Source organism: Corvus cornix, chromosome 12 (genome assembly GCF_000738735.6).
Source record: "Corvus cornix cornix isolate S_Up_H32 chromosome 12, ASM73873v5, whole genome shotgun sequence".
In the NCBI taxonomy this organism is placed as follows: Eukaryota; Metazoa; Chordata; class Aves; order Passeriformes; family Corvidae; genus Corvus; species Corvus cornix.
Genome location: NC_046342.1, coordinates 2,919,172 through 2,945,411, shown reverse-complemented (window position 1 = coordinate 2,945,411; position 26,240 = coordinate 2,919,172). Strand labels below are relative to the sequence as shown.

Below are 26,240 nucleotides of genomic sequence, written 5' to 3'. Positions count from 1 at the left end.
TTATCTTCTTTCTTTCTTCCAGTTTTGAAATCAAGATTGATTAGCCAACACGAGAAGACCCAGCTGGTTATGTGACTCAGAACCCTGTTTATGAAGCACTCGCTCGTTTTTACAAGACAACTGTAAGTTGTTTCTTTTTCTTTTTCTCCCTCAAATTAAGAATCCACTGTTGTAACTTCACAGAAATTCTAGAAAATTCCTGAGGAATTCACTCTTATTGGTAAATACAATCCTGAATATTTGCTTAGTGACACCAGCCAAGGACACAGAAGGGCTCCGTTCACTTTATCATACCACTACCAGAGATTTTTTCCACATAGTGATGGTTTCACTTTGTTTAAAGGGAGATTCCCTCCGTTAGGAAGATCAATCTGCTGTCTCTTTACGCTGTGTTATATAAAATGTGGGATCGGGGAATCTGTTTTGGACTGCACTGCTGGTGGGTTGTGTGAGGGAGATGCTCAATCCCAGCACGGAGACTGAAGAGGTGCAGGAGTTGGCACCTCTGCAAATAGGTACCTCTGGCAGAATTCTGGATTCTCCCACAACCCCCAGACCCTGAGATTTTGGACTAAATAATGCTTAATCTGTACTTGATTTAGACAGTGTTTTTCCACAATTATAAATTTGTTCTTCTTAAGGCAAACCCTCAATTTTACTTGCAAACGAGAGTTGCTCAGGTAAAGTATCAGAGTTACAGTCTGGAGTGCAAGTGTGGGGATGCAGAAATGAAAGTTCCAGCAGTAATATTGCATGGCTTAATTATTTTTTTGACATATATCCTGAACTATGTTTTATAAACTAAACTTAATAAAATTATTAGATCCAGGTGGAGTGCTAATATGTTTGTCATCATGTCTGATGTGGTGTGAATCTTATTTTATCCTTTTTCAGTTGTGTGAAAATGTTCTGCCTTAGCAGTGATGAGACTTTAATTTCTGTACCCAGGTGCTGGGGGGTTTAATTGCTGAATTTTGGAGCCATACATTTACACAGTGCTCCCTTTAGATGAGCAGGAATCCAGCCAGTGCTATCAGGTATGGGGCAGCACCAGATTATCTCAAGCTTTTCTTTAGTTATAACTTCACTGTAAGCCAGGCAGGCTGAACTTCATAATCTTGTTAAAATGGCATTGCCCAACTGCCACGGATTGTATAAAAATTCCATTATTTTGTAAGTGGAAGGAACAAGCTTTTATTTATTCTGATTTTTCTCTTGAATAGCAAGTGATTCTAGTAACTTGCAAATAGTGATACAATGCATGTAAAATCTGTATTTTCATTTGTTACCTCTCTTGTTACTGAAGGTTCATTAACCAAGGAGGCAAAATGAGGTCTAATATTCCAACTATTAGAGAAAAAAGGGAAAGTAGCACTCACTACCAAGTAAGTTTTGGGCTTATGAAATAACAGAACCAATAAATAAAAATTAGTATTAACTGTGAACTAGAGTTTTGTAGAGTGAAGTATAAGCTTGGTTTTTATTTTTATGAGTGCAAAATATCGGAGAAAATTTGCTTTATGACAACAATAAATATATTCCAAGTATATTGAGATTAGTTAGCATGTCATTAGGGGTGAGAGAAAATCACGCTCTTTTTTCAACAAGTGAACATGGGAAACAGAAAGATAACAAGAGCACCCTGTTGCTTTGGGAGTCTGTTCACAGAACTCTCCCTCTCCTGTGATGTGTGTGGAACAGACTTAAGGCTTGATAGGAGAAGCACGAAGAAATTAATAACTCAGATAAAAAGGCTTTGCTGGTTTTCTGTGGATAATGAAGGAAGCTCTCCATGGATTAGAGCTCTAAATTCTGTGTAGCTGCTCTGCAGAATACTGCACAAACTTGTTTTTGATTAACTGTTTTATACCATATATTGAGAAACCTGAAATAACAACTGTTGTGTTAGGAAGTTTATAAAAATAATTGTATTATACAAAGTGGCACTTGCACAGCTTTAATGTATGCAAAATATTATGTAATGTCAACATGGAGAGAAATTACCCAAGGGTTTGCTCTCTGTTTCCACTGATAATTTCCAGATGGATTTCCTCTCAGGTGATGAGTGTACCTACAGTTCTCACCTCCATGTAAATGCTTGATGGGCTCTTTTAGCTAAAACGAACCCAACTTATATCAAAATGTTCTATTTAGTGCCTATATTTTTTTTCAATATGGAGCAGAATGAAAGCGTGGTCATAATGACTGTGTGGGCAACTGTAACATCGAGTATTGCAGGGTGCTCAGCATCACTTCTTCCTGACAGCAGCCGTTTGTCACTGGTGCTTTAATGAAGGTTTTAATAGGTGCCACAAGCTGTGCAGACCAAATATTGTGCTTGTCTTTCAAAGGATTACAGATTCAAGCTTCATTTTCCCCCCAAACTCTTAAAACAAGTAGTCTATAATCTATTTGTCAGACATTTAAATGTCTGGAAGAGACTGAAAAGCGAAGATAGACTTACTAGAGAGGGAACTTTCTTAGTCATTCAGCTATTAAAAAAAGAAAAGCCTCCCCAAGGTTTTTGTCCTTTTTTTTTTTTTTTTTTTTTTTTTCTCAGAGAAATAAGCAGAGGTGGAAATGCTGTAATTTTCCCTATTTCTCAGTATAATGGTTTCAATTCCTGTTGTGGAAGGCGAGCTGCCAGGCACAACCACACAATTTAGTGAGCTTGTGGAGATAAAAAAACTGTAACCCCCCAAAACAAACCTTCCTAAAGCACCCTGTGCATTCAGCCCCTCCCATCCCATTCCAGAAGGATAAAATGGGCTGAATCCCTGGATTCCTCTGGGTTTAACTTCCCTCCCACCCAGAGCTGAGGCTGCACACACAGAAGGTGTTGCTGTTGGCACTGATGAGCACAAAGCACCTGCTGTGGTCAGACCTTGGCAGGAGGTCCCTCTGCTCTGGGAATGCTCTGGGAATGTGTCTGCTGAGCCCAGGAGCCCACAAGGATTATTTCTTCTCAAAGGCAGCTGCAGGTGTTGTCCCCTCCTAAAGATGTTCCCATGTGAAATCTTTCCTGGTTTTGTTTTGTCATCCCTGTGATTTATTGGAGTTATTAAGGAGCTACTTTGGACTGTGCTGTTATTTCTGTGCTGCTCAGCACTGAAATGCCAGCTGGAACTGAGGATGGAAAGCTGAAGGAATGGTTTTATCTCGTGCAGCTACACCTGCTTTCCCCTCCTGGCCTGTAAATGTGGAGCACTGGGAAGCCACTGGAACTCTGGGCTTTTCCAGCAGTGAGGTAACCTTTGGAAAGCAGCTTTTGTTACTTCTGCCACCCCCACTGGAGGCAAAGAGCAAAGCATGGGGCTACAAGTCTCACTTCACTGCAATTCCCAGCACCAATTATCCATCAGCTCATCCCAAACAATGAGAAATATCAGCAAAATCTGGTTTGCAGGTGTGATGTCAGAGACAGCCCCATCCATCTGCTTCGGTGCTACTTTGGTGCCCTGGGTTTGAAGGGGAAGAAGAGGCTGTTCTGATTTCTGTCACTTGGTAGCTGTGAATGTGAGGGTGCTCCTTCAGAGGGGCTGTGCAGAAGCAGAGCAGATCTGTACCTACAGCTACCTGCACATTCATCTTCTCTTTGCACAACGAAATTAAATATATAAGTATCTGGGAATGAATTTGAACTCTTCCTACTTTGAAGAGCAAACTTCCTCTAATTAAGTAGTCTTTTCCTACTATCTGATGTTAGTGACATTTTATAACCAGACAATTACTGCTTCACTTCAGTTTTATGTTGTTTCCAGAGGTCAGGAAGGGTAATATTCCAACATAACCACATTCAGTGAGAGGGTAACAGCTGACAGGAGCTCTTGCATGGGGTTCTCATCAGTATCTTGAAGTACATCAGAAAAATATGGATTTTTATCTCTGTTTAAAGGTGATGGGAACTGTGGCCGTGTGAGGCTGTCCAGCATGGCTGTGCAAACCCCTCCATGTGTTCTGTTGCCTAAATGTCCCAGTCTAAGGAGTCCTGAGCAAGAGATTAAAATACAATATGGAAACACAAAAGCCAACAAATTTAATGGTATTTAATGGAATAAAATTAAGATTTTTTTTTTACAAAACAAAAAATTGAAGATATTCCTGCTGCGTTCTGTATTGTGTGTTCGGTTCAAATCATCTCTTGGATGGAATAATGTGAAGTTAATAGATAATGTCAGTTTACTTTCTAATTAATGAGTGTTACCCTGGAATTTAAATAATTCTCACCTGTCTTGGTGTGACCCGGCTGTTAAAAATGGCAACAAGCATCAGTGCCAGGAGCTGCTTTTCCTTTTCCTCTCTGGCAGAGAGAACAGTGTTTGTGCCCCCAGGATTCCAAGGAATTGAGTAACATTGAGGGGGAACAGTCAGGTGAGACTTCAGTGCCTGCTCGAGGGACAGGAGGAACTGTATTTCATTTATATCAGTTTATTTATAGTATATTTATATATATACTATATATATATATATAAATATATATCTAAATATATATAGTATATTTATAAATGAATATAAATGATAGCCTGGCCCTGGCTTGACTTCTGTGTGGCTGTGGGAGCCAGGCAGGAGAATTCCTGCTATGTCCAGAAAGTAAAGTTTCCATGGAATTTTCTTGCACATCAGGACATGTTTGAAAGATTTTATTTTTTAAATCAAATTTTAATGCTGTGTTACTAACTCTTGATGTCATTAGTATTTACTCTTTCTTACTACTTTTGATACACTTTTCTGATTTAAAATTGTCTTTGGAAATATTGAATATAACTCAAAAGATAAGAGCTCATAGAAAGAATGAAAATAGTTTTATAATATTAATTTTATTATAGTTTTTTAAAAAAAATATATATTTTAGTTTTGCATGTTGGAGATTTTTCCCCCCCTGTTTATTTAATGGATTTGCTGCACTGTCACCAAAAGAGCTGCTTTGAGGATTGCCATGAAGTGGTTAATTGTATGTTCTGGGTGTTTCTCTGAGGTGTTGCTCAGTAATCTTTTGAAAAAAAGCATTTTTTCAGGACTTCTGCACTGGCCACCTCTGTAGGCACAGTGGGAGCTCCTTGCAGGTGCTGTTGGACACATTTCCCTCTCTGAGCAAAGACAACGTGCTCCAGGGAGCAGCTGCAAACGAGAAATTCCCCCTGACTTTGGAACAGTCCTTGATAATATCAATAAATTGCTTGTGATCAGTTAAGAGCTGCTGTCCATGAAGGGAAATTCGTGTCTGCTCTTTGCTGCTTTAGGGGTTTTCTTGGCAGGCTCTTTGATGGTACAGGGTTTGTAGGTGTGTGCCCGGATTTTTACTGGCTTCTGGCTCTTCCTAGAGCCTGGGTTTCTGCTGGTTTCTCCTAATGAAGATCGTAGAAATGGGAATTTTCTTAATGTGACACACGAAGGGCTGAGTACAATTCAAATGCTAATATGTAGGAACCAAATCTCACAAAGGAGTGTGTTAACATTTGTCTTTATTCGCTGTATTTCAAAGGATATGTGCCAAGTCTTGCTTGACACTCAGAGCATTCTACATTGTACAAATTCACCCCTGAAAGGCAGAGAGAAGCATTTCCTTTTTGCATAGTTTAAATCTTTTGATCCCATGGAAAAGTGACTTTTTCCTTGCATGACTCCACCTGAGCCTGCTTTGCTGATTCCTCCACTTTCTCCCACATTTCTGTGTTAAATTTCCCTTTTTCAGGGAGAAACTGAACTGAATACATCCAGCAGAGACTGGAGAGGGGATTTTTTTTTCCCAGCTGATTTTATTGCTTTCCTGGGTGCTGGGACGTGTCTTCTTTACTTTGGTGTTCTTTCCTCTCTTTTCCAGCTTGCCCTGCAAGTGCAGCTCCTTGCTGAGATCAGCTTCAGCTCCTTTTAGACAAAACACAAGTTCCTTTTTCACCTCGTCCTTATTAGAATGTATATTGAGCTCTGGGTCTTGCTCAGCAGCTTTAAGGTCTGTGTTTTGCCTGCTCTTGGTCCTGGCTGTTGGAATCCCATTGACTTCAGGAACTGTGTTCCCTTACAGCAACAAATAAGTGAATTCTCTCTTTGCTTTCCCCTTGCTGAGCCAATCATTTCCCATTGCAATCCATTTTCCCCTGGAGAGTTCATCTAAGCCAGGGATATTAATACCTATCCTGACCAGGTATTTGATACTGCCCAGCTTTGCAGGGTTCTGTAATCCACTGCCCTTCCTGCATGGCTTTCCCTGAGCTGGAGATTCCTTCAAATGCAGCTGGAGAGGAATTTGTGACTGCTCCAGAACAGGACCTCCCTTCATCACCTTGGTCAGCTTCAGGCTTGGCCCTGACTTCAGGCTCCTGCTGTCTTTGTCCCTTACTTGTCCCTGTCATATTCCAAGGCACAGGTTTTGAATTCTTTGGCTTCTCCATCATTTGCACCTTTTGGATGGATTGAGCGACTTGTTCCTAAATCTCCTTTTAGATTTCCCTGTAATCTCTCCCTGCAGATGTTGGTGCTTCAGTGCTCAGTGAAGTGATGCTTTGCTTTTTACATACTCAAGCAACACATGGTCTGCAGCCAGCTCCTGAAACTCACCAAGTATTTAAGAATATGTTTAAATGCAAGGTCTTACAGAAAATGCAAATTTATTACTTCTCACTTGATTCTCACGATAGATTTCTGGAGAGTGCTCTGAGGCTTCTTTTTATTGGTACTATCACTGCTTTGCCTTCATGCTTATGCTGATTTTCTTTCTTTGCCAGAGCCCCATAACACTTGTTATCAGTAGCTACAATTTCCTGCCACCTGTGGTGGAATATATTTCTTCATTATGAGCTTTTTGCTGCTTCCTCAAGTTTTGTCTTTGATTAGCTGCTATGGAATTTTTACATATCATCATCACTTGTCCTGCAAAACTTGATTATCTGATAGATATGAAAATTGCTGCTTCCAGCTACTATTGGCCCAGATCATTTAGTGCCAGTCCTGGTACCAGCACTGACCTGAACTGATGCTAAATCTGGTGCGAGAGAATGTGGTGGAAGGCTGGGTTTTGTTGGGTCTGTTTGGGATTTGTGGTTGTGTTTTTTTTCCCCCTCTTCTTAAAGTGAAAGAGCCCTGGGAATGCCAAGGCTGGGATCAGTGATTTACCTGAATTGGGCTGGAATATAGCAGAGATCATAACTTTTTAGCTTGAATTTAGTGAATATTTTCTTAATCTTATTTGCAGCAACTTTGCGTCTCTGTTTTAGAGTCTTATAATTTTAAGGATCTCTTTGAAAGTGAGAATGTTTAGCTGAGGATTGCCACTCACTATTAAATCTTCCTGGACTGATGTGCTGTGAATCCCAATCTGTTTGCCCAGATCCAAACAGAAAAGAGCATAAATTGCACCAGCTCCTGGCTTTATAAATGCAAACATGGATCTTGTTTTTGTCCATTAAATGGGTTTTCTGGACTCAGTTTAAAAACCCAAACTTTTTCTTGCAGGAGCAGCTGCCCAGCTCCTCCTCTGTAGCAGGTAGTTTCTTCACTCCATCAGCATCATCTGGGAATGAGGATAAAAGCTGGGTTTGTCAGAGTGTGATAAAAGGAGCATGTGTGTATATGAAGGCAAATGTAAATTTCCAGCATCAAAAAGAGGACTTGGCAACTGCAGATGTGTGGCTTAAACACTGTAGGAGGAGAGGGAAGGAAGGGTTTTGTTTCTTTGTGCTGAGCTCTGCTGGAGCAGCTGGCGCGAGCGCTGTAGCAGAGCTGAAGTGGCGTCGTAGGTGAAGCTGCTGCTGCTGCTGTCTGGGATTCAATGATCCAGCTGATCCTGCTGGGAAAGCACTGTCCTGGGAGAATGCTGAGGGGAAAAGAGAAGAATCATTTTCTGTAATCTTTATTGACGTTTATAACTTTACACTTTCTAACCTTACCAAGCCCCTGGGATGTAAATTCCAGCTTGCAGGGAGATGAGTCCTCGTTAGTCTTTAGAAACTTGTGTTAGGCAGGAGAACCCTCGAGGCCTGGTCATGAAATGATCCCTGGCACTGCTGGAAAAGCTGTACTGTTGGCCTCAATGGGTGTCCCTCTGACCACTTTTCCCAGGTCCTTCTGTCACCTTCTGGGCTGCTCTGGCTGATGGGCTTTTGGTTTGTTTGGTTGTTTGTTTTGGGTTGGTTTCTGTTGTTGTTGTTTGGTTGGCTTGGTTTTTTTTTTCCCCAGACCTCACTGCTGAGGAATTCTTCCTTTTCCCATCATCCCACAGGTCCTTGGCGTGCCCAGTCCTGCTGGGGCAGGTGGTTCACCCCTGTGGATATCTCTGTCAGCGGTGCTGGAGAAACAGCACCAAAATGGAAATTAAATCAGTGCCCATCGCTCTTTTCTTTTTGGCGTGCAGGCATTTCTCCCCTCACTGTGGTTCCTTGGGGAATGACATGGCCATGGAGCATGTGAGACTCAGGGAGCTGCTGAATCCTCATTCTCTCACAAGCTTTTTCTAATTTTTCCTAAATCCCATCAAGTAACATTCTTGAAAATTAGCAATGTAGTTTCTAAGGAGAGCTAGCAGCACATTCTTTCTTTATGGTAAAGTTTAACAAGGAAACTTCTTTTTCCATATCCTGTTCTTGAGAGATTTTCTGGATCAGAAGTGGCATCTGAACCAGAGCTTGTAACCACCAGGAGTGGGTCCTTCGTAGAGATGATTCAGGGAAATGTGGAGAGAGGTTGGTTGGTGGATTTTGCAGGGGAGTGGGGTTGCTTTGTGTGAACAGATCAGACCAGGCCGTGATTGTTGGGAAACCTGCTGAGTGGGCAGCCAAGGAGTCCTGTCAGAACAAAGGGTGAGTGCTCCAGCTCAACAGCCCATGGCAGGGTCCTCTGGTGTCATTGGGAAAGAAAAAAAGGAAAAGAAGAAGGAGAAAACCAACCTGAGGCAATCAAATTACAGACCCAGCCCGACTGTTTTAGTGTTTCAGACTAAAGGGTAGCAAATTGGGATTGCAAAGGCTAAAGGAGGAGACTGCAAGAGCTCAAACGTGAGATTTTTAAGGATCAGAGAATTTTCTCTCTTGTCTTCATGGAGTTTGAATTAATTTTGGTAAGATATGGATGAGTAAAAATTAAAATTTAAAAAAGGAGAAGCTGAAAAAATAATTTTATTGCAATCTGAAAGAAAAATGGCAGAAACAGAAACCCCTCCAAATCATCATTACACTTTGAATATTAACAATATAAAAAGCGCTTTAAAGCACTGGATTTCTTTGCAGCTGTGTGTGTATGAATACGCAGGGGTGCTGGTGTGCCTGTTCATACATGCACTGCTGGAGTTCAGCAGCAGCCCCAGTGTACAGCAAGATTTAAACCTGTGAAAAGCTTCACTTGTTTCCCATCTAGAGGCTTGCTTGAATCCTTTGATTTTACTGGAGAAACCTTGACTTTTGTGATGCTGTTATTTTTTTTCCATAAACTTTGTATGTGACCAGGCTTTTGTTACTTCTGTGGTCAAATTTAAGTAAAACAGATAATTTTCCTACCACAAATTCAAAAAAAAAGGTGTAATTTAGATTTTTTTCCCACTTTGCTTACAAAATGCTGGTTGTGCTCACAAAATACTCTCTCATTATACAACATTTTAAGTTCTTGCAATGGTGGTTCAGTCCTTGCCTGTTAGGAGTTGGAAACTGGTATGAATGATTCATTTTGAGCAGCTATTTTGGGGGTACTCACATCATCTTGGATGTGGCTTCACATGAAATGGATGGGAAAATGGGAGTTTATATCCCTCCTCCACCTAGCAATTTAAATGAAAATCCACACTTGAGCAGGAGACTGTCATTGGGATCTCTTTGGGAAGAACATGCTTTAAAAATACAGCAGGGAAAAAACAAGGCAGGATCCCAGGAATGGGGAACAGTGGGAAATGGAGGAAATCCTGTGGGCAGTATCCAAAGTCACACTTGGCTTTAAGCCACAGATGTTTGCAATGCCTGAAGAGAAACTCAGCCAAAACAGCTCCAATGGAACTAAAACTGCAGCAAGGCAGGAGAGAAGCTCTGCTTATGTTCCCACACATGGAGGCAGAAGGATCTGCTCCCCAGAGGGGTTTGGGGTTGTTTGTTGCTGCTTGGGAAGGATGGAGAGGAAAGAGGGAACACAGGTCTGTCATTAGAGCTCTAAAAGATAATCAGAGAAGGTCAATTTCAAAAGAGAGAAGTCAGATGTTTTATAAAATGGGATCTAAATAAAAAAATATATAAAGCTTTTGCACTGGGTAACAGTTGTGTCATTCTCATTGCTGTGGCTACTGGCTTGAAGTTGCTGCCAGTCTGTTCTGTAGTGTATAAAATTCAGTATTATGAGCAAATGAAATACTGTGACAATATTTATGATGAGTATTTCTAAAGTACAGAAACAAAATGCACTTTTGCTCACATACAATCAAAATGCAGCAGTGTATTGAAAAAAGTTTATTGCAGCTTTGAATGAGCAGTGAATTTAATGAAACTTCTGTTCCACTGGAGTTGGTTCCTGGTTGATTAATGAGAAATAATCCATATTTCTCAATGCAGGAAGAAATCATGTATAAAATACAATTTTAGCAATATTTTTCATGCAAGCTGTGAACTATATAGTTTAAGGGTTTTGTTTCATCTCTCTGCAGTATTTTTTTTTTGTTTGGTTGGTTTTTGTTGTTTGTTTGTTTGTTTGTTTGTTTTTGTTTATAGGCTGGAGCTGTAACAACCCAGGCAAAAGTCCTGAGATGTTACACTTGCCCAGTTTGACCAGTCGCCTATGCATATTCACTTTGAGCAGACGGGATTCCAAGTCTGTGCATAAATCCTGTCAGAAGTATCTCCTTTACTACTTCTTATGTTCCAGCTCTTTTCACAGCTCTCCTTTTATTTGGGATATGGTTGGTGTGGGAAATCTGTGTTCTGACAAAATATTGACAGGTGAACAAAGAGGCAGTGTGCTCAGAGAAAGGAATAACTTTGTCTTCTCCTCACTGTGAGAATGCCTGACACATTCTGGGTGTGCTCCTGTGTGCTGAGTGGTGATTTCTACCTGGATGAGAGGAAGTTTGGACTCTTCAGAGCTTTGGGTGGGCAGGGATTAAGGTTTGCTGTGTGGAGAGCAGGAACTGGTCTCAGTGAGACTTTGTGCTCAGCTTTGTTACCACCAATAAATGAGCCGTCCCCACATAAGTCCTGGATTGCTGTAAAAGAGAGGTTTTCTCCTAAGAAAGCTTTAATAAATCCAAGGAAGTCTCGCCAGTAATTTTACAACTCCAGTCCCATGGAGTTCTAAGGCAGCACAATCCACAGTATTTATAGAACTTCATTAAACATCACACCTGTTAATTCCCCATCAAATTGAGGACAGGGAACAAAAGCAACTTAAAACGAAGAAAAAAGACTCGGCCATGAGACCTCAGTGATTCTTTCTATGTCTTAAGTACAGTCCTTGGGATTAGTCTGCTAATTTCATACCTCTAATTATTTGTTAAATGAACTTATAAGGTGGTAGTCTATATCAGACTGTAAATTGTTTGGTGCTGGAGTTGTCTGGTTGTGTGAATTTTGATAGACAAGACATTATTTGCCATAATATCATTTATGTATCTGGAGTGATTCTGCCATCCAGGATTTAACAGCTCCTTCTAATAGAACCCTAAAATTTCATTTCTGTGATTTCTACCTTTTTCTAAAGTAGTCCTTTCACTCTTATTCTGAAATAGAAGGAAATTCTCCTAGAAGCAATTCTTTATGCAGACTCTCTTCTGGGGAGAGCTCCTATTGCAAAATGCCTGATATCTTTACTGCAACTGATTTGAAAGTGCAAAAGGTCAAAAATGTCCTAATTTGGTTTGGAAATCCACGTGTCAGCACAGCACATTTCAGAAGAGCTCTTGGGGCTTTGTAGAAATTGCATTTTTCCTTTTGATTTTAATTTTGTACCTGGAAAGGATTAGGGGAAGGATTCAGCTGATGGCTGAGTGGTAAAACAGAAAATATTTTTATAATGGAAGATGCATATTGGAAAAGATTGAGACTCAGAGGGATGTGGTATGAGGAAATATTTATGTAGTTTAATTATGAGTAATAATTAGTGAGTGATGTAGGAAAAACATTTTTAGTGAATTTTTCCCCATCTCCCATGCCAGATCTCCATGTTTGTTTGCTCCTGGTTAGTGCAATATTATTCTTGACCTTGTTCCCTACTGAAGAGATATCTCACAGCAGGGTATCATCTAACCCAAAATATAATTTCCTAGAGAGCAATACTGAGTCATTGATTTAGTTACTCACTCTGCCTTTCCATCACCTATCATTTTGCCAGAGCTGCTCCCTGGTGATAGTGACCTTGCAGGATGACAGATTAATTCCAGTGTCCGGGAATTTGTGCAGGCTGCTACTCAGCCTGCTCTTTTACAATATGTGTGTACAAAACATAATATTCTTTAGTTCATTAAAGCAGTTTAACTTTGACCGACCCAAACTCAAACACAGGAGAAGCTTTAAAAACTCATCCTTTTTTTTTTCTGCTCTCTGCTCTTAAGTCCCTCCTGTGACCTGAAAATCTTTTGCCTCCAAACTGTTCAGTGGCACGATGAAGCAACATTCATGCAATTCTTGTGGTGCCTGGCTGCAAGATCCACCCAAAACGTGTCACAAATCTCACAATTAATGAGTCTGTGGGGTCCAAATTCCAACTTGTAGATGTCACCTGTCAGGAGGAGCTTCCCTGTGCAACGAGCCTCATTTCAAAGACCCTCATTTCAGGGCAGTGCAATTGGGCTCTCCAGGTACCTCTGGGAGAGAGTGCCTTCAGTTGCTGCTCTTAGAAATGCAGCCACAACACCTCCAGTCCTCCTGGCTCCTCCCCAAAAATCTCTGTGGCAGCTTAACTGCTTTGATTTTAATCCAAATAGCTTTTGGGAAACTGCTTCACTGTCACCGATTAATGTGATTTAAAAATGGGATTTTTAAAACTGGATTTAGGGAAACTTTTAAACCATTTTCACAGCCCTGATGAAAACCATTCTGGAGTTTGCAGCCAACCTATTTTTGATTGGTTTTGTTTGTTTGTTTTTAACTGATCAATATGGTCATTATAAATACATGGTGCAAAAGGTGCTGAGAGGAAATATTAATAACTGGCAGCACATAACTTCATTAAACATTAACTTTGCAGTTGTAACTATGCCAATGTGTGTTCTATTTGCTGCTGTGGGAAATATTAGTGAAAAGCTGTGAGAACTTAGAAAAAGAGGCTGTAACTTCTGAGGGATACAGAAAATTCTCTTTTTTTGTGTACACCATGGAGTTTTCTGAGCAGAAGTGATTTATATTTGATTTTGCCCAGCAAATACACACACTACATACAGATGTTCTCCACTGGGACACTTCAGTTGAGATTAACAGCTTGAAATCAGAGACACTTTGTGGTCAGCGAGGAATCGTCATCCATGGCATAATTACCTTTTGGTGGAAGGGGATGATTGACCTTTGTGAGGTTTGGTGGAGTTGAGACGTGTGGCTGTTCCATCAAAGCTTCAGCTGATGGAAAACTGGGGTTTGGCCTTCTTGGTTTCACCTCCAGGGTCCCAGTCCTGCCTTGCTCTGGCTCCTGCCCTCATGTTTGAATTGATCCAAATCCTACTGAAGCTTCAAAGAGCCCATGGTGGGAACAGCCTATCAACCACCTAAAGCTCTGAAGTTGAAGGAAAGGCACTTAGAGAAGAGTTTCATTCTTTAAAATCTAGGATGTGTAGTTGATTCTGTTAAAAGGACTCCTTAATGTAGCAGTTGTGCTCCGTCCTTTCCAGGGACAGCAGACATTCCATAAGATCACATGTAATTTTAGCATTGGGATTAGTACCCAATGAATGTTCTGTGGTTAATGCACTTTCAGCTACATTTGCATTAAAAGGAAAAGCTTTAGTTCTTCATAATTTCCCTCATCCTGTTGTATTATTTTTTTAAGAGGAGTCACTATTGCAGAAAGCAAAATCCAAACTTGTGTGTCTTTGTGAACTTCAATTTGCATTTGAGCTGTTGCACCTTTTGGCTTCCAGTTGGGATTTTCTTATTCCTGGAGCTGATGGACTATCAGCATGCTTGCTTGGGCAGTGATAATGGCTCAATGGAGCGGAAGTTGAAATTAAGATCCATGAAGGAATATTTGTTGACAAAAGCAGAAAAAGAATCCCATTCCCTTCTCATTGAGCATCACTTCTTTCCTGCAGTTAACCCTGCAGAGAGCTGGCTGGGGAAGGAAAAAAAGAGCAGAAACAAAGCAAAAGCAGAGCTTCAGAAAGACATAAATGAAATTTCTGTAAATCCAGGTCTCTGAAATGAATGTCCCTGAGGTGAAAACAATCTCCAGTGGTCCCACATGGGGAGCAGGGAGAGGCTGCGCCGTGGAGGAGGATGTGGCACAGCTCTCTGGAGGAGGCAGCTCTTGGATCTCTTTGGGTGTGCTCCACTCTGGCTCTAAGAGATGCTTGACTTCCAAACTGAAATATTGCATGGTTTGCATTGTCAAAGAGTGTTGAAAGGAACCTGTAGAATCTGTATCCAAGCAGAAAGTTTAAATGAAACAAAAATTAACACGTTTTCTATTGTGAGATTGTCCTTGGATAAGGGAGCAGTGTGGCTCTCACTGAGACATTAATTTGGGTCACGAGGTTTATTTGTCACCTCTGAGTGAGAAACCTGAATGTACAGAGACTTCAGAGCAGGAGCAAACCCACAGCTCCACACGGCAGAGTTGTGCAGAGGTTAACTTTGAGATTCTGGCCAGGCCTCATCTAATGTGATAATTACCTTCGGCACCTTTGAGTCTAGGCCTAGTTCATCTTGCAAAGATAAGGTAATAATTTACCACTTAACCTCATTCTTCATGTGCCAAATAACACAATTGTACAATCAAAACTTAGATGTTCCAGTTGGGAGTAGGGAATGGAGGCCAGTGTTTTGGGCAAAAGCACTGTTTGGACAGGAAAATATGCAGGAGTAGGGGGAAATTTTGCCTCAAAACAAGTCTTGCATCGGGACTTTTCTGGTAAACTGGGATTTGCTGTGGCGAGACATGTCCAATTCTCCAGCAAACATTTGTGGATTTCCAAATAGGCCGTGGTTCAGGCAGTATCTCCATGCTTTGGGTGGCATTTTATGGTAGGCTCTGTAAAGTTACATGTGCCTGGTTAATTTTTAGTTTTGTGCTATGGCTCAGACACACTTTGTGCAAATATGCTTTGATAGAGGCTGAAATCCCCAACTCCAACCTGAGACAGTCTTTAGTGTATTTGAAATAGGAGTGGCACAGGTTAGTCCAGATAAAGAGGGGAATATTTAAGAATTCCCGAGGTGAAGGAGACTGTAATTGCTACCTGGCACCTGAAGAGGAGATCTAAGTGTAGTCGATAGCTGTGTTGATGATTTCTCCATTAACTCCTGTGTGTGTGAGTTCTGTTTACAGCTGAATAATTGTTTATATGTAAATAAAGCTATTGCATCTTTCCCTCTGTAAGGACAGTTTTAGCTTAATTACATCGGAGAGAGATGTGTGGGGAGCTGGGGAATGTTCATCTTGTGATTCATTTTAAATTTGCTTCCTGTTTATTTGCTACTTGCCACACTTAATTGAGTTGGGTTTTTGTTTTTTGGGTTTTTTTTTTTTCTTTCTGAATGGAAAAATGTGCATTCTTTCCTTCTGGTTTTAATCTAATAGGTGACATTTTCATTCTTTCTGGAGAATTAATTAAGGTGAACTGTAGCTTCTTTTCCAGGCACCTGAGTGGGCTGAGATACTGCTGTCATTTCTTGTTGTGGATGTTTGAACAACTGTAGAATCTCTTTAGAGTCAGTTGTATTGGGGCTTTTTTTATGGTGTGGGAAGAGAAATCATGAATTAATCTCTTCAGTGGACCTTGGCTCCTCTCACAGCAAAGTTTCCCTCCTGTAAATGCTCAGTATTATGTCAGCTCCCTAGAAGTGCTCATTATCACCTACACACTGGGTGTCAAGTGCTGCTTTCTAAGGAGATGAGTTCCTCCTCCTCCTCCTCCTCCTCTTCCTCCTCCTCCTCTTCCTCCCTCACTCTTGCTCAGCTAAGGAGAAGAAAATCCAAATTACTGTAGCCATCCAGGATGGGAGATGGAAAATAATTCCCTGATTTGGTTGCTGTTTCAAGGAGAGAAATGAGATCCAGGATGTGATTCCTCCTCAGCAGCGCTTTTGTGCTGACCTAATTTCACCTGACGTCAGGAGCTTTAGCATGAGAGGTTTGAGCAGAGCTTTGAGTCTTCCAAACCCTCTCTGCACACTTGGGGTGCTTCATCAGGGAAATGGGTGCTGTGAGCCAGGCAGGCAAGGAAACCCAGGTATTTACCACTCTGTGATAAGGGAGGGAAGCAAAACTGCAATCAGAGTAACAATAAAACCTAATCCTAATCAAAGGGGACCTTGAACCACAAACCAATTTTTTTTTTTCTGTTTTTCTTTGTGGCATCTGTAATACACCTACACCTGTGAGAAGGTTTGGCTGATTGGGCCCTTATCAGTTAAATGCCAGCCAACTGGCAAGAACCACTCACACCTCTCTTATAAGGGCAGGAATTTGGTGTCTTTTACCAGGCAGGACTGACAAAAACCAGACAAGTGCAGATTAAGTAGGAAAAAAGGAGGAAAAATTCCATTTACTTTTTTCCACAGTTAATATCCCATTCCCTTGGACACTACCAGTGCCTGCAGTGAGGATACCCAGAATGAGAAAGAATGGATCACGATGGAAAAAAGCAAATAAAAACATTCCAAGCAAAACACACTTGTACCAGTAATGCCTGCTTTTGTAGAACAGGAAGAATAGCACCCTTCTTTGATTTCAACTGTGTTTACAGAGGTGAAAGAGAGACAACAGAATGAGCTTTTGGGAAATAGGACATGCTGCCACATTGGAAAAATGCAGGGAGCAGGAGGAGGAGCATTTCTTTCCCATCTCTTAATTTTTTTTTTATTTCCTGCCATGCTAGCTAAGCACTCAGTCTGGATCTTCCTGCTGGAATCTGCACTGAAATAGTTCTGAAAGCTCTTATGCTGTTTTTGCTTCCTGTTTAGAATCCCAGGATCACTAAGGTTGGAAGAGACCTCCAAGATCACGGAGTCCAAACTTTGAACAGCACCCTGTCAGCCAGCCCATGGCACTAAGTACCATGTCCAGTTGTTTCTTGAACACTTTAGCATTCCTTTGAAACAAATGACTGGGATTAAGATTCCCTGCTTCTGTCCATTCCTGCTTTAAGCAGGCTCTTACAGCCAGCACTGTGAGATGTTATGTTTGGATAATTCATCCTAATAACTAAAAGGCTGGGTTCCTTAGACTGCAAATTCAAATTCTGTGGAGAAATAACAGTGACACCAGCAGCCTGGGCAGTGGCATTTCAGCCTTTTCCATGGAATTTCCAGTCAGAGTGCTTAATAGAGCTGTCCCACTCATATTTTCTGGAGGATTTCATGTTTTTGGAGCAGAGGTTTTTCAGCTTTGGCACTGCTGAAGTCACTAAGCTGGTGCCTCTGTGCAGCCTGTGCCTCTGCCTGGTGGCTTGGCCTGCTTTGGTGCTGTCCCTGCAGCAGGATCCCTGTGTTCCCCCATCATCCTGCTGCACCTTGCTGGTAGGGAGGCCACCAGGTCTTGGTCATGGGCAGCTCCTCCAGACAGGCCAGTGAGCCCTTGGCCCTCATTGCAGGCACTGCAATGGGATTTGGGATTTGTAGAGCAAACGGGAAATGGTTCTGGAGGTGCGGAGGGAGAGGCCCCTCTGCCAGGTAAAGGAAGTTTGGAAGTCCTTCCCTGCAGAAAGCTGGGCTGCCAGCATTAACTGCTGTTTTTCAGATTTAAATGTTGGGCAGATGGATAAAACAAACTCTTCAGACAGTGCTTGTTTCTAGGAGATCATAGAAGACAGAAACAGGCGCTATTAGCATAAAACCCTGGTACGGGAGGGCTTTATGGCATTCAGGAAGCACTGCTCTTAAAGGTCTTTTCCAACCTGAATCATTCTGTATGTGGCTGCTCCACGCGTATGGAGCTGCTCCAGGCTTTGTTCAATGTGTACAGAAGCTTTACATCCATGCCACACAAAAATGGTGTGTGTGTGTTCTGAAGAGTGTCAGGTTTTGGTTGTTTGGTTTGGGGTTTTTATAAATTATCCCAGTTGAAAGCTGAGGAAGCAGGAATTCAGTTTTATGTCTAAAGAGATCTGGAAATGCAATTAAATTAATAGGGGTAATTTCAACACAAGGAGCAAAGAATATGGGATGTGGAAGGTAAGCCAGAAAAAGAGGAGCTGCTTCCTGAGACCAGCCAGAAGAGCTGGGGCTGGGATTCCTTCAGACCTGTTTCGTGTTGACTTTCACGCTTGATAAATAGATAATCTGAGACTTGACCCAAATATATGTAGGTTAAAAACTGGTAGAAAGGCCCCCTTGAACAGTCCTGAGGTTTTTCTAATCCATGAAAATAAGAGGAAATGTTCAATGTTTCTAAGAACTCACGGGAAAAACTCCGTAGTCCTCCTCATCTCGGTGTTACATTCAGTAAAACATGGAACATTGAATTTACTCCTCTGAATTTTTGTTGCAATGTAATAGAGTGTAATAAATTCCCCAGTGATTTGGCTACTTAATATTTATTTTGTATTTACCCAGTAGATTGTATCTGCCTATGGAAGGCCTTCAATCCTGAGAGTTTATCTGAGTATTTAGCAATCTTGTTTGTCCTCGCTGGACATTTGGGAGATGATCTATCATGGATATATTTAGGAAGCGGACACGGTGAAATTAAATCACTCGGTCAAGGTTACGGGGAGAATTTGAGATGGATGTTGAAATTAAGCCTAGATCTTCCTAGCCCTGAGCTAATCCTGTTGCAGCATGGTCACCCTGTGTTTGAAATCTCTTCTGTCATCACAAATTTCTTGTTTGTGGCTTTGGCTGAGTTTGCTGCAGCCACGAATTGTCTGTGGTACCCGAGTGGGGACACTTGCAGAAGCTGCTGAATGAGCAGCCCCTCTCCCCCCACCCCAACTGCTGGGCAGAGGGAACCCCTCCTCCTGGGAGAATGCCCAATTGTTATGCAAGTTTAGAACTCAGAAGAGCCTCAGTTAATTGTTCAGTTGGATGGAGAGGAAGCGCTTCATTCGAGGTGGCATTCCCAGAAAGTATCCTGAAGGCAGGTTCAGTAGGAGGAGTGGAGCTGGGCTGGGAATTAAAGTGCCACAGACCTTGGTGTCAGGCAGCTGCCACCAGAGGAGTCAGTGCAGAGGCGAGGAGAAGCCTGCAGAGCTCTCAAACTTGACTTTTAAGTGTCTGGCTTGAGTCCTGATCCCAGAATTGGGGCAGCGTGGAGCTCAGCACAGACTATTTGCTCAGCTCTTCACTCCAGGATTTTCCAGGATGATATAACCGAACATAAGCTGTGCTAACTCTCATTCTTTTACAGCTAAATATACATCTCTGGAGTCTTGTGGAGCTTGAGCTGATTGTGATGGAGAGGCAACAGTTTATGTAAGACTTGTGTAGGAGATCTGAGAGAGATCTCCACAGGAATCATATTAGAGCCTATAAATGTGGGAACGGTTATTTACAGCTGAAGTATGGGGTGAGAGAGGAAGGGATAAAGGATCTGAATCTCCCTGTTACCCATTACCTCCAGAGAAGTGCTCAATATTGCATTATGAGCTCAGTGTCAACTAAAATTGACACCTGAGTCCATTAGGTGCCATATTTATAAAAGATGAACTATTAGTTTGAAAATTAAATTTCGAAGTTCACTTTCAATCTTGGGGTCTCAAGCCCTTAAAAAAGTAAAATTCCAGAGCTCTTTAAGGTTGTCACTAAATCTTTGTAAAACTGCATTACTTAACTGGATGCTGGTTTTGCTGCGTCCAATAGCAAATTTTTTAGTTCTTCTTGCTGGATGCACAAGTCAGTAATGATGTTTAAAAATAATTACTTGGATTGGTTTTGTAAGGGATAGAAAAATGTGCCTGAATAATGTTCACTGCCTTGTACTGGTTAAACATTCCCTTCCTAGAGATTGAAATCCCTGCCTTGCTGCTCTCGTGCTGATTCTGCAAACACACCCAGAGTCTTTCACTGAAGGAACACCAGTGCAATCACTTTCCCTATTCATGTTGCCCAAATAAACCATGTGTTTAGGGTTTCTCATAAACCAGAAGAAAAGAAGCCAGATTTTTGTACAAGTGAGGTAATCTTGTTCTTTACAGACAGTGATTTCAGCATTTATTATTATTTTTGCCTTCCAGGAAACACAGGATCCAAAACTTGTATAAATTAAATATCCTGGTGTAGACTCTTTAATGCTGTTATATCTCTGATGTGTATAAGTCATGCTTTTCCAGTGGATTCCTTAAATACCATATTGAAGGATTTTAGATGGTCCTTCCTAAACCGTGGCCAGCCTTCCTTCCAGGGCATTCACTGAGTTTCTTTCCTCAGTTGGTTTAGAAGTACCTCCCTTTACACACATTGAAATTATATCCTCTAAAAGAAATTAACTTCTTCTGTTCTTAATAATGTGATAGACTTAATTTCTGTGTAATTATATTTAACTTATTTTTAGTTTGGACTGCGAGAAAGCAAATGATGTAAAATGAAGTTTTCAGAAGTGTCAGAATTTTTTCATAATCCTGTAGGGAGGAAGAAGAGGCATCCCAAAGATGCTTTCCCAACTATTTTAGAGGATAGACACAGGAAATGGTTCTTTTTAATTCCCCTGGTAACAAATGATCATTCTTGGATCTGTTTCCTCTGGAAACTCTTCTGGACTCAGGGAAGGGATTTGCTGGTGTCAGTGACACGACTTCAGGTGACATTAGTGAGGGGTTGGCTAGAGATGTGCTGTGGGATGGGTGTTCTGGGGTTTTGTGTATGAACAGGACATTTGTTTGGCTATCAAAGGGCCTTTCTGACAGCCAAGGGACACCTTTTTCTCTTGGGACCAATTTCTCTGGACAGCTGGAGGCTCTGTACCTCTATTAATTAACAGCTGGGCTGTGGCCGTGTCCAGCACCGTGTGCAGTCCCTATGAATTTTTGCCCAGCCCAGCCTGGGAATGCACACTCTGTTTTCTTCCCAGAGGGTGAAATTGCCTTTGGGAACTGAAGGTGCTCTACCTGGCTCTGCTGGGTGCCCTCAACAGGAGCGGGATCAGCTTCCTGGAGAGGAACACCCCGGGCAGCTCAGACACGGTTTGGGGCTCCCGGAGTGGCTCCGTGGGGTCCCCGAGGCAGCACCAACAGGGGACACTTCAGGTGGCACCTGGGCTGTGTCAGTGCTGAGGGCACCCAGGGGGAGCATTCCTTAAGGGAGACCCCAGGATTTCTGTAAAACAGGGAATCAAAGCTTCTCTAAAATGTTTCCTTGAGAAATCATTGTCTTTTTGAAGGGCACTTGTGCTTGGCATTCAGATGTTTCTTTAGAGAATTAATTACTTGAAAATCAGTGCTAGCAGACATCACCTAAGTGGTTTGGGGAAACTTCTCTATGAGTCTTCTCTCCTAGTCACAGAAGTTACCAAAAATACCATTATTTTAAAAGTAGAAAACACAGAATTCCGAATGATGTTTCATTATATATTTTATTATTTTATCTCTTACACATATTACGATCTTCCATTGCTGCTCCTGAGCGAGAATTAATGAAATGGCAAGAGGAATAAAACCTCAGTGGGATTTAATTTTACAAATAATGTGCTGAGGGTTCTCATCACTATCTAAATATAACGCTGTGAGCATCTCTGGTGCTTGTGAATTAGAGGATGTTTGGAAGCTGCAGCAGCTCCCGGGAAACCCAATTTTCCTCTCCACAAATTGAAGTTAGGAGTATTAAATATAATTAATATGGAATATCTGTGTTTAACTGCTTTATAATATGTAAGCACAGAACATTAGATGTCTTTAGTGAACTAAGCCGAGGACACGATGCAGGACTGCACAATTTGTTTTTGTCCTCAAGGTCAAGTAACATCTTTGAGCACTGACATCAGTGTTCAAGAAATATAGGTCTTACTACACAATTCCCTTCGAGGTTAGGAATTTCCCTGTACAAATTATATATATACACAAACATATGCATTGCTGATTATCTCCTTTTCCTTGGGCTTTTGAAAGTAAAAGCTGTGTATTTTTACAGACTGGAATGCTTGACTTAGAGAAAAAACGCCAAGATCTGTACCAGAGGTATGAAGCTGATCTTTGTAGGACAGTGCTGCATTAAAGAAAAAAAGGCAATTTGTATAAAGAAATTAAGGAATCCTTCCAAATATGGGAATTCCTAAGAAGAAATGTGGACTAAAGTAGAATTTGTGCTTATCAGAGGGTGCTGGACACTTTCAAAATTATTAAGCTGAAATGGCAGATGAATTCTTAAAGGTCTTAAATTATGAGCCCATGCATAAACTACTCTGTAACACTTTAAAGAAGAGACAAGAATGATGCTCTTCTGGCTTTTACTGGCTTACAAGTGCTTCAAACTCTCTCTCTTCTCTTCCCTTTTTTGGAGTGACTTAAGCAAACTTTGCAGATTTATTTTCCCAGCCTTCCAGTGAGGCTTTTGTATTTATTTACTAGTAAATTACTTTTTTTTTTCCCAGTTATTTTCACCCATTATTCCTGTTTCTGGAGATCAGGATGGATGTGGTTGATGAGGTGAGGGCACACACCAGGGACCAAGGAGGAGGGGTGGTTTCTGCCAGTCTCAGACAGGAGGAGGCTGTTGGGTTTTATCACTATAATCTGCTGGTTTATTACTGGACATTAAGACATCCAACAGATTTATTTGGAGGAAAGACCTTGCTAAGAGATCATGTCTTGAGTTAGCCCTGGAAAAGGGGGATGGTGATGTTGCTTGTCCAGATGGACCAGTTCTGGGTGAGGCCTTGAGTTCTGGGCTCTGGAATTTGCCCTGCTGGTCCTGGAGCGCTTCCCAGTGGTCCCTGTAGCCCTGTGGAGCAGAATTTGGCTGGATTTGGGATGTGAGCTGATAAATGACCCACAGTGAAATAAATCAGCAGACTTTTATTTCCTCTGCAAAATGTCGTGTCCTGTTCTCAGTGCCTAAAACAAATTGTTGCTGGTGCAGAAAAGAACAATTCTGGCTCTGAAGAAAGGGAGGTAAAAATGCAGTCAATAAATCATTGAAAATTTAATCAGTAGATCATTCAAACCTCCCAGGCTGTGCTCTCTGGTAGGTTAAGCCTGGCTGTGATCCAACCACAGCCAGGATTTGGGCTCAGTGCTCCTTGTGGGTCCATTCCAACGCAGGATATTCCATGATTCTATGAAGTAATGACAGGTTTGGGTTCCTCCTTCTTGATCTTTTGGTTCTTGTATTTCCTGGCTCCTTTATGGTGTCCTTAGTGGAATAGGGAAGGTGCTACTGTGCATTGTTTGCCCCTAAATCCTTTCTTGACCCATTTCTGACCAAACAAAATGAGATGTGGTTTTTTTTTAACTCTTCCTGAAGGAATGGAACCTTTCCTCTTAGGAAGGGTATTCTGCAGCACATCAATTATTGGTGAAGGACAATTTTAAAATAATGGACAGTTTGAAGGGTTATTTAGCTAAGGGAAATACTAGGAAACGTGTCAATTCTGTTTGGATGTGAGATTATTCTAGACTAGATATTGGGGGTGTTTTTTCTCCAACAACATTTTTGTTCACATGTTCAGTCTTCTGTGTTGGACACTCTTTTACTCTCCAATAAAGTTTTGGCAAGCCCTAAGATCAGTTGCTTCAAAAAGTTCTGATATTTTGGCAAAATTTTCATAACTATTATTTCATAGTGTTGCATCTACGGTTAAGGAACAGCTCATGGATCTTCAGGACGTGGCTCAGTCTGGAAGCCAAGCCTGACACCCAACTAATTTTCATTTATAATGTATTTTTATTTCCTATACTAAATCTATTTATTGCAATAACATTTGGGTCTTGTATTTAGTTTAATATTTAATAATGTGAGTATTTTTGTGCAAATTATATGTTCTATCTATAAGTAAATTTTCTATTGCAATAATTCTCCAAGCTTTCTTATTGTAAGTGCTCATTCTTTGCTAAAGAATTCGAACACTTATTTAAAATCTAGGTATAATTGTGAATACAAATTCTGAGTTCTTATAGGAGCATATTGATATGTAATAGCCACAAACAGACATTGTGATAATTTCAGATCCGGTTTGATTGATCTATGGTTGCTTGAATCCTTGGAATGGCTTTTGTGAGTTATTGCCAGATGTTCCAGTGGGATTGAAAGGACCAATTTATTGAAGTTCACATATTTTTTGTTTGTTTTGGCTGAAGTGGAGCCATTCTGTCAAGGCCTGCCATGCAGGGAAGGACAGGGCTGGTGTGAAACGTTTTGGGCTGTACCAGTGCATTCCAGCCAACACCAGTGAACCCTTCCAAGGCTCTGGGACCAGTCTGTGAGTTCCCACAGTGAGTGGGGTGGCAGTGCCAGCCCGGGTGACATCAGCAGCACAAAAAGTGACCGGTTTTCCCAAGCTGGAGGTTGTGGCACAGGGAAGAACATCCGAGATTCTCAGTGGTTTGTGTGACAGGCGAGCTCCAGTCTCTGCTTCCACGCAGAGGAGCACCAAGAGCTGCGTGGCTTTAACAGGGTTTTGTGTCCCAGCAGTGAGGAGAGCCCACTGGTGCTGGGCTGTGGGGACACCCTCCTGAGGAGGTGGCTCCAGGGGCACCCTGAGATTCCCAGGATGGGGCTCTGGGCAGCCCTGGGGGCCGCCCGTGTGCGCACGTTCCCCGGGCAGGATGATCAGCAGGTCACAGATATCCACAGCTTAGCAAAGCTTACCAGGTCAGATTGCTTTGCCCGCTAAGCTAAACATAGGCTTTTATCTCATTATATTGGGAAAACTCTCTCCTCAGCCGGAGGTAATCGCTGCAGGTGATTAATTACTAGGAAATGTGTATCAGAGTTGGATTGTTTGCTGAGCTATCAAAAGTCCTTTTTTCTTAGTTTGTTAAAATTCTTTTCTCCCTTTTGAATTGTTGAGAGTGATTGAACCTTGTCCCACTGTTGTTTCCCTTTATGTTAATAATTTGCCTTTATTAGAGTAATAAATAAGGCTGATCCAGGCTTCAATTCGGAGCCATTTGACAAAAAGGCTACAATGGGAGCTACTGTGTCAGCCTCACGAGATTTACAGTGAGGAGACCAAGGTATGTAGGAAAACACCATATATTGAAGAATGAAAGCTTTAAGTTCTAAAAGGAGCATGCATTTCCTTAATATTAGTAAAAGTCCCTATTTGTAATTTAATTCTCTGCTATTATTTCTTCCTGTCTAATCTGAAATATGGCTGGAACAGTTGAGCAGTTTAAATAGACTAATGGTGGGTTTCTTCTTTAAGGTGCAGTCCAAGGTCATGGTGTGACCTGGCTGTGTAAAGAGGGCACTTGAGGTTCATACCTATGTCACAGTCATATGAAATTTCATGGCAAAGGATGCTCCTTCAAATGCATCCTGCTTGGAATATTCTTTTCAAATGGAAGATGAGTGGTTTCCTGTACAGAAGTTTAGCAAATAAGAAGGAAAAACAACCTTTAGAACATTGTGGTAGTATTTGGCATCAGTGTTATCAGAAGAAGGTACTGAACCAAAGTTCTGATTCCAAATTGTTTATTTCTGGGAGAATAGCTCTGGTGCAATAGAGGTGTGAATCCATGCAACCCATCTGCTTGGGCAAAGTTTCATCCCTGTTTTCAAACATCTGTCAAAGTCAGGTTGTCTGAAATCTATAGTTTGATATGAACTGATGTGACCCCTTGTAATTGTACAATCCTAAAGTTTGCGTTTAAATGAATTTGGACTTCATTTCTAATCTCCATCAGAACCAGTGATATGAGACTGCAGGGGAAGAGTAACATTCCCTTCCGGAACACAGGGAAGGGAATTCCTGTGGTGGAAACCACAAATGACTTCAGTCCCTCTCCCAGTATCACTGTTCTATGTTGAGTAAACAGATTCATGCTGGAAGGCAGTTGGCACAAGTCCTGTTTTGAGAAGTGGCAGTTTATGGGGTTTAAATACCCATAGAATGAAAGGGGGATTCCTTTGCTGCCTATCCACAGTTCCTAGAAGTTGTGGCACCCTCACAAAGGTTGCTCTTCAAAGCTCTTGTCAGGCTACTCTATTGGTTAAGATTTGTTCTGAGTGTCAATAAATGTTTCCTCTCACCTACATGTG

At 41.5% G+C, this 26,240-nt stretch overlaps 1 protein-coding gene across 8 annotated transcripts in view; it reads left to right on the top strand.

The window, feature by feature from the left end:
• ATP2B2 (ATPase plasma membrane Ca2+ transporting 2) overlaps positions 1–26,240 on the top strand; it is a 385,606-nt gene that overhangs the window by 133,999 nt on the left and 225,367 nt on the right. For all 8 annotated transcript variants that reach the window (XM_039558683.1, XM_039558677.1, XM_039558674.1 and 5 more), the window contains exon 3: positions 23–122. The gene's annotated coding sequence lies outside the window, so the exon portion shown is untranslated. The remainder of the gene's footprint in view (positions 1–22; positions 123–26,240) is intronic.